Source organism: Epinephelus lanceolatus, chromosome 15 (assembly GCF_041903045.1).
Source record: "Epinephelus lanceolatus isolate andai-2023 chromosome 15, ASM4190304v1, whole genome shotgun sequence".
NCBI classification, from domain to species: domain Eukaryota; kingdom Metazoa; phylum Chordata; class Actinopteri; order Perciformes; family Serranidae; genus Epinephelus; species Epinephelus lanceolatus.
In genome coordinates this window covers 26,003,045-26,011,600 of record NC_135748.1, presented here as the reverse complement: position 1 = coordinate 26,011,600, position 8,556 = coordinate 26,003,045, and the positions used below count along the sequence as shown (strand labels likewise).

General features: G+C 41.5%; 1 long non-coding RNA gene across 1 annotated transcript in view; it reads left to right on the top strand.

The window, feature by feature from the left end:
• The first annotated feature begins 2,305 nt into the window (after positions 1-2,305).
• Positions 2,306-8,556, top strand: part of LOC144466968 (uncharacterized) — a 130,678-nt gene continuing 124,427 nt past the window's right edge. Inside the window, exons 1-2 of the long non-coding RNA XR_013493361.1 lie at positions 2,306-2,499; positions 2,650-2,717. This is a non-coding gene — a long non-coding RNA (uncharacterized LOC144466968). The remainder of the gene's footprint in view (positions 2,500-2,649; positions 2,718-8,556) is intronic.

Below are 8,556 nucleotides of genomic sequence, written 5' to 3'. Positions count from 1 at the left end.
GGAATACAAACAGCTGTTAGCAACTTGCATCTCTCTGTCTTTGACTGTCCCTTTATTTTCATGTTGTTTCCTTCTGTCTGTAGATTACTACAATGGGGGGAAAATGGAAATTGGGGCTAAAAGTTCTATTTACAACTATGAAAAGCAAGCAGGCTAAGAAACCAAACTAAGTGCAGGGCTCAACAATAAGGATTAGGTGAAATGCCACGCTGGGGCAACTGGTAAAAAAGAATTAGGAAACTCGTTGTTTTGTTAAGGAGTTAGGAGCTAAGGAGTGAGCCATCTCACTTCCTTTTCATCTCTGGTGGGAGTTGCAGATGTGCAGCATCAGTAGGCACTCGCTAAAAAACTGGTGGCAGGTAAAGGTCAAAGTTTATGAGCTGAAGCGCAAGCAAGCATTTCAGTCATCCGGGAAACAGGAGTTTAGTTGGGTGGCATTATAGAATGTCTCTAAAACTACAACTCTTATATGTTTTGCCCAGTTTGCCATAAGTTTGAGAGAAACTCGGGTGAAATGAGGTTGTTTTTCATGACACTTAACTATCGTCTTTATCATTTGATAATCACTGATGAATAAAACAATTTGTTGATTTTAGGTAAGTAGATTTGTCGCCCTTGTGCCTGACTGGGCAAGTGAGAAAAAACGTGCATGTTGAACCCTGAAGTGATGTGTTCTGTCTGTTTGCCTGTCTACTATCAATCTCCTACTCCAACAGCTATACCTACAGTCCTGAAACAGCAGCTTTAGTAGTGATAGCAATAGTCATATAGTCACGACTAATAATTTTGTTATTGCTATTTTTCTACATTAATGGAATGCACTATTCTGGCTCAATGTATACACTTTGGGCACAAATTTAAGTTGAGATGAAATGAAAAATGCCTTTTTAACTCTTTCGATCACATCTCTGACATTTGGTGCTCCTGTCTAACAATATATGCAAAAAAAAACCCCAAACAACCGCATTCTTATATCAAAATCCAATCGTGTTTTCTTCCTGTAAAACAAAATATGACGTGTGCTTATGTAAGATAGTGCCCACCAGTTTCAACCAATAATATCATGACATCCACCTATCAATCAATCTGTAGCTTTTAGCTGCACAGAAAGTAGCTAGAGACATCATGCTATGTCCTTGTGTCTTTGTTTCTCCAATATGCAGTGGTTATGGGCAGCAGGCAAGAATTTATTCAGTTTGAGGAAAATGATATCAGAGACCACTGATAATCCAAGATGGATAGATAGATTAATTTCCTGTGTCACGTGGGTTTCGCCACTGCCATTTATTCCAATGGGAAAAGTGAACGTGATTACAGATTGTGACCATTCTCTTCACTCCATAGTCACTTAAGTAAATATTGGACCCATTTTCACAAGCCCCAACCCTTCTAATCATTCTGACATTGAAATCGCATTTTTTCCGACAGACAAATCAGGAGAAAATTAACTTTGTTTGAGACATGTTTCTGTTTTAGCAACACACAAGATCTGGCAACAACTGATGTTTTCTTACACTTGGTTGATATAAGACATGAAGCTAGCAGGTAAAATAACGAACAAACATTAAATCTGTACGGTATATAGCATTGTATTGTTTTCATCCACACAACGTTAACTACACTTCCAAACAAGGTGGGTGTATGTGGGGGAGAGACGACCATGCCCACTTAGGAGACCAGAAGTGTATACCATTGTACTATCGGTGCAGCTTGTTATGTGTTATCTTTAGTTATAGAGTATCTATAGTGATATCTGTGACACCTCCAGATTGTGCACAAGGCATTTTACACAGGGCGGCTTCAGCAGCTAATGTTACCTAGAGCATACAACGTGCGTCATTTCTCTGTCTCTGACAGATACTACTATCCCCTCGGCCTTACAACATCGGGGCCTCACTGTTATGACATGCCCACTTTCAAATCTTTGTTATCATTACACAGTCAGTGTGGCTGAGGTCTAATTTGTTCATTCATTTATCTAATTTAATAATTCATTCATCTCTCCCTCCTCCTCCTGATCTAACAGTGAGGAAGGTGTGTGTGGAGCCAGCAGTCCACTGTAACACTGCTTAGCTCTGAATGCGTCTCCTTTTCACGGTCCAATCAAATACAAAGCATTTGTGTAGACTGGTCAGATCTTTGTTTCACTGGGAAATGTGTCAGCACAGAAGCTAAAGATGCTCTAACTTCCATCTCACTGGGACCTTATCCAACACCTGGGAGCAATTTAATTTGATTGAAGCAACAAATGATATCATATGTGCACAAATTAACCAAAGCCTCCATTTATTTATTTTTTGTTCTAACTTCTTTTTTATTAGTTTCACTTTTCTTCATGTGCATCATTAAGGTGGTGTGCAGATGCTCCAGTTAAGTACAAGTTGATTTACAGCTTTAATAATTAAACAAAGCTGTTTGATTTGAATAATTTCAAGTCATTTAAACAAAACTATGCGTCTGCAGGTGTACCTGGATACAGCAGCGATGTTTAATAACACAGTGAGTATTAATAATGTATACACATATACAGTGGAAACAGCAGATGTACATTATTGTGGGATTATTTGTTTTCAGATTTCTGCTTTCATGTTTGTGTTATATGTGTGCTGTTAAGGATGCGCCTCCATACTGGGTCTGTTTCCCCCTCAGGCTGAGCTCCCAGCATGCCGTTCAGGTCCCGGGGAGCAGCTCTGTGCCGGGTGACCTCACACTGAGCGGTAAGGCGGTAATGAACTTCCTGCCATCCAACTTCCACACATACACACGCACAGACATAATCTCATCCACATCCCTGCGGCACGGAGAGATGTGACATTAGCATGGTGCTATCTTTCCTTGAGTGTGTGTGTGTGTGTGTGTGTGTCGGTATGTGTGTGTTCGCCGAGACAAATGACTACATTGTCCCTGGATGTGTACTTCCTGTGTGTGTCTGTAATTAATCTGGGCATGCGGCGGGTGTAAACATAAGGAAGGACAGTTTTTTTTTTTTTTGTTCTCTTCTTTTTTTCCTCAGATTAATCTGTCTTGTCAGATCTGTATTCACACTAAATCTCGACTCACTGGCCTGGCAGGGGACTCGTGAATGCCGTACCATCAACCCACACACACACTCACAATAAAAGATTTACTGTGTTGCTTTGCGCATTCTTCAACATGTATTTGTCATGTCCTCTGTCAACTTGTCAGCGGTCATGATTCTATTAAAAAGCTGCAAATTCTAAATGAATTTCTTGTAGTTTTGATAAATAAAAATACGACTTCGTGTGCGTCGCCATCAACTACTCTCATGCAAATACATCCAAGAAGACGTGACAAGATTACATAATCAATTAAGGACTTGTAACTCCGATACAGTGCAGCATTTCTACGTGCTTCCCACCTAAGATGCCTTTTGCATTTTCTAAGGATGCACGTGTACTCTGGTGTATTATTAGCCACTGTGGTGATAGAGCGTGTGACATGCAACAAGCCCCTCCATCTGGACTGTTCTCAGTTTTTAGGGGGCTTTTCTATGGGAATGGAAGTGGCAGGATGACATGAAAGTTGCTTACAGTAGAAGAAGCAAAGAGGTAGGGTTTATAAAAAAATCTGTGTCCATGATCACACTTTTCTTTTCCAATATGCTGAATTTTTCAGCTCAGCCAAACTTTCTTTACCAACTGACAAAACACTTCAAAGTCCATTCAATTGCTGTTCTGTAGCTTTTTTTATTCTAATATAATATGACATGCTCTCCATCAGCAGTTGGAGTTTGCCAAAATGTCCATGTTTTCTGAGCATTTTAAGGACCTCACTTGAAGATGAAATTGGTTTTATTCACCGCTGTTACCAAGGTCAGGAGTTTTTCAATATTAAGGCTCTGTCCCCCTAAAAGTGCTTTACATAATAAGATGAGAAAGTACACACAAAAGACAGTGTAAGACACAATCACACACTCACACAGACACCTACACACCCACATAAAAAGTATGAATAAGGTTTGATAGCAATTAATTGAATAAAAGCTACATAAATGCACGTCTGAAAAGATAGATTTTAAGATTTTTTTCAAAGCTGTCAGCTGAACCAGAGAGTCTGACATCCTCTGGAAGGCTGTTTCAGAGACGAGGGCAAATGACACACACTGCGGCATCACCCCACTTTTTAGGTCTCTACTCTGGGGGACATTTTATAGACCAGAGGTGAAGGATCTTAAGGATCTAGAGCAGTTGGCAGGTTGCGGTCCAATAGTGGGTTACTTTCCAGCACATACCTTTTATTTTGAAGTGCTATTTCCTGCTGTAGAGTGAGTGACTAACAGACAGCTACTTGACAGAGACGGCAAACTAGCTCAACAACATGGCCAAACGCACGTATGACACTGAATATATGTAACTGTGAGACCTTGAACTAATGACTGAGTAGAAGTCTGGACCCCATGGCTGCACCAGTTGGGAACCACTGATCTAGTCAGGAGCCAGTCCATTAAGAGATTTAAAAACTAAAAGCAAAACAAGTGAATGGAAACATGTAGCTCTTCTCAGTTCTCTATTTTGTGCCCTCTTGTAGTCTCACCTCTGTTCTTCTGCCTGTGCCCCGGAAGCCGTCATGAAAGATGTCTCACTTCCTAAAATGCATCTGGAGAAGCGAGGACAGAGGAGGCTTGCTGGAGGTGCTGTAGACCGAATCACAGTGTTAGTTCACAATAACTTCTGGATTCAAAACTCCTGCGTCACATAGTGGTGGACGATATGGCCCCAAAATAACATCACAATATTTCAGGGTATTTTTGTGATAATGATTTTCTTGACAAAATGACTAATTTGTAAGAAAAATATTTTATTATTAATTTAAAGGAGCAATAAGTGAAATTCATCATTTCTAGATTGAATGAATTAAAATTGCTATGTGAAGAACTAGAGGTGTAATTTCATGTGGAGTATAGCAAGACCTCACACACCCTCTCTCTGTGTTGATCTCCAGCCCCTTGTTTACAAGCCAGTCTGGCTGCGCGTTCATGTACGTTCATGTCCACCAGGAGCTAGAAGAGTAGGAACGTTGGCGTGGCAGCCGACTAGTGCTAACGCTAACGTCCCTACTCTGTGTAAGCCGGAGCCGTGAGTCACGGGCTCACGGAGAAGAGTAGGGACATTAGCGTGGCAGCCAACTAGTGCTAACGCTAACAGGAAAGCAGGGAAATAGCTAAACACAGCAGAGACTGAGAGTGAGTGAAAAACATCACTAACTGCTAAACTAAGCCAAACTAAGTTGGCTGTTTAGGTTTTATTTCCTCGCCCCTGTGGCGAGTGAATCTGTCTGTAGTGAAACCGGGGCTAACCGGTGCTTCCTCCTCAGGCTCCAATTCACTCAGCTGCCAGCACAGCCAGTTAGCCTCCGCTAGCCTCCCAGCTAGCGGCGCTCCGTTTGCATCCAACTGGAGCACCGAGCCCTGGTTTGTTATTCAGGTTAATGTGGGAAGAAGCAGCGGGTATATCGGGCAGTTGAGTGAAGTGGAGCCTGCGGAAGAAACACCGGGACCGCCTGGATGTGATAGTCTGTGGAGATGCTGCGGCGCTCGGCTGCACAGAGGAGGCGAGTGGGGTGGGGGGTGGAGAGCAGAGGTAGAGGGAGGTGTGGCTCATGACACACTTTGTTTTGCTCTACAGGCAGTGCACAACAGCGAACCTAGCGGTGAAACGATTTCGCTTATTGCCCCTTTAAGAAAGTAGAATTTCAACAAAATAAGTGATTTTGAGTTTTACATGTTAAGAGTTTGCCTTCAGATATTCAGCAAAAGCCAAACAAAAATGATCTCTTATGTCTTTAGTGCATTGCCAGTTGGACACACAGGTGTATCCTTTGCTGAAATCTTTTTAGCACCTGTAACATATAAAAGAGGTGTGACACTCAGACGGATGTGCAGCTGTGCAACATGTTATATAATTGTGGTTCCATAAAATCACTTATCCGAATCATGGATGTGTCATTTTGTTAAAAGCCTGTTGCCTCGACTCGTCTCTCCTCATGTCTCTTCCTCGCCTCCTCCGCTCACATCTCAGGTGGAAATGTGAGCGGAGGAGAGGAGGTGAGGAAAGGAGTACAAACTGAGAAATGAGGAGGATGGACCGCCTCACAGATGTGTTGTATTTGTTTTGTTGAAGATTTTAGTTTTGGCTTTTCATGCATCAGAGGACCAAAAAGATGTCTGGTCACTCTTGCTGTCCCCTCTGTGACAGCTCAGTGTAGCTGCGTGCTATAAACAGGCCTTCGTCTCATCATTAGCCTCAGTTTTGCTGTAACTAAGCACTTCTCCCTGAACGTTTGCTCCCAACTCATCCCCAGCTTCTCTCCTGACCTCCTCACACCTCACCCTGTGACCTCTCCTCCCCCCTCAGCTGCTGCCCTTCAGCCCGAGCCACAGTATCTCCTCCCTGTGACCCCCACCCCTTCCCTGGGCCGGTCCCACTCCTCTGATCCAAGACATTACATGTCTAATTGAAGCTGACAGCCACATCAATTTCGCCGCCTGGCGTAATGTAGCACCAGGCTGTCACTGCTCCACACAGCTCTACACAGGTGAAACCGCACCCTGGTGAGCACAAGGAAAGCTGTAATATCACCCTGTTAATTATAGGACGGCACATCTGGAGTCTCCATCAATACGGCTGTAATTGGCACAGAAGGGAGAAATAATTGTGCATTAATTAGAGAAATGAGGGAATTCGGAGCTTTTAACCTCTCGCTGTGTCAGTATTAGGAGGTACGGTTTGATTTTGTTTTGTTGTTTTGATAACTAATGCTCCATGTAAGCAACTGCGCTACATATCTGTGACATCTGGGAGACGCCCTCTGAAGATGAAGGGGATAAAAGCACTGAGACATACAGAAACCCTGATGGAGTCTTGTATCTTATGAAAGTACAGTTACTGGTCAAAATGTTGGTGACTCCCGAAAGTATTCTTTTAGGTAAAAAGCTTATTCTTCATTATATTGAAGAACTTGAAAAAGTGTGACACTCTAGTGTTGAGTACTGATTTAGGATTTACACTGCTTGGGTTCAATTTCTGTTTTTGTCAGCTTTATTGCCCAATTTCAAACATTTGAAAAGTAATCAAATTTAATCATTTAGGCCTTCATTATTTTGATAAAATAATAAAGTAAAAAACTCATAACTCATTAAATTTTTTAGGAGGTACTTAGTAATCTGTAAGGGACTGTTCTCTACTTATCAGATGAGGCAGTGGTCTTTTCTTTTTATTTTGGTTTTTTATTTTGACCTGAAGCTACAAATACTTTTCCTTGAGCCTCCCCGAGTGACTGGCAGAAAATGCATGACCCTCCCTCCACCTTAAATTAGTTAATAGATTTTTAAAACTTACCCTTTGATGTCTGAAAGTTAAAAGTTGAGGATGAAATCATGTAGATGAAAAAAGCTTTGGCTTTTCACTCTTTTCGAGCACAGTGGTTAGTTAGTGCAAATGGTTTATTTTCAGTGAGGTATAGAATAAAGTGATTTTGATGAAATATCATACCTACGTGAAGCTTAGATTTGGTTGTGTGTTTTTTTCTGACAGAAGCATTTGTCGCACATGATGTGTCCAGGGAGCGTTGGAAATTTGAAAATCTAATGATAATTTCTGTTTTTAAAGTTTTTGGATGTGATAAATTGTGTAATTTTGGCAATTTTTTTTAGAGAAAACATCTCTTGAAAGGCAAATTTTTTTTAAAAAAATCAGGGGTAAAAATAAAACAACCATTTAAATTTTTTAATAAATTTGAGTCCCTCCCTAGTGCTTAAAAAGTCTCCCCCCATCATAGGTAACAAACAGTCCCTGACCTATTTGAAAAGTACTTAAATACTCATATAAATAACTAATACTATTACTTACTTCTGCTGGTATTTACACTACTAGTGTTGTATATTTATTATAATTACTGTATCAGTAGCATCTTCTTTACATGACCACTGCAACAGGAAGTAGACTTGGAGCTACAGAGAGGGCTGGTGGCAGATGAAGCAGATGATGAGGGAGATGATATGCACATGAGTGTGAGGTGAGGGATCATCGCTGACGGACACTTTTTCTGTTCCATTGTTGGAATTTTTGATGGCACGATATATAAAAGATACATTAACTTCACAATCAGCATTCAAACAGTCAAATAGAATGGTGTACACTAAGTACAGCGCATAATGATTTTGGACACAGCCTCAATGTCTTGATTCCAAACACTCGGTCTCAAAGAGGAATGTTTTGGACAACAAACTAAGACCCAGTGTCCATCAAGTGTTTTTTTTTTTTCCCAGCTAAAAACTCCAGGTGCTTCTCAGGAAATGCCCAGCAGGGAGCCCTTGGAGGCTCAGCAGGCAGCTGTGGCTCAGGAGGTAGAGCAGGTCTCCCACTAATGTGAAGATCTGCAGTTTCATCCCCGGCTCCGTCAGTTCACATGTCGAAGTATCCTTGAGCAAGATACTGAACCCTGAATTGCTCCCAAGGCTTGTCCATTGGTGTGTTGGTGCATTGGTGGTCAGAAGACTAGAAAGGTGCTACATAAGTGCAGTCTGCGTTATTTTAG